Source organism: Condylura cristata, unplaced genomic scaffold (genome assembly GCF_000260355.1).
Source record: "Condylura cristata isolate star-nosed mole 26May11 unplaced genomic scaffold, ConCri1.0 scaffold00009, whole genome shotgun sequence".
Lineage (NCBI taxonomy): Eukaryota > Metazoa > Chordata > Mammalia > Eulipotyphla > Talpidae > Condylura > Condylura cristata.
This window is the reverse complement of record NW_004567110.1, coordinates 24,632,619-24,633,007: the sequence shown is the minus strand read 5'-3', so window position 1 is coordinate 24,633,007 and position 389 is coordinate 24,632,619.

Below are 389 nucleotides of genomic sequence, written 5' to 3'. Positions count from 1 at the left end.
ACCTTCAGGTCACCCTGACGCCACTGCCAGGGGGATGTAAGTCACTGCTCACAGCACTGAAGAGCTCCTCATTTACCTGCAGAATAAAGTCTCTCTTGTTCAAATGGGATTTCCCCCCATCTTTTTAATTTAGCTTCTCTGTGTTTCTTGAAAGCCAAGTATTCTTTAATGTTTATTTATTTTTAAATAATATAATAGTTTACTTTTACATCATTTTGTGCCTTTTTCCATTTCAGTTGTTGTCCCCTTGGGCTTCCCATTACCAGATCACCTGTGTGCCGTCACCATAGTCTGCATTTCCTTCTCCCCATTGTTCTTTTTTTTTTATTACAAAGTTTATTTTTACATCATTTTGCACATTTTTTTTTTCCATCTCGATTGTAATCCCC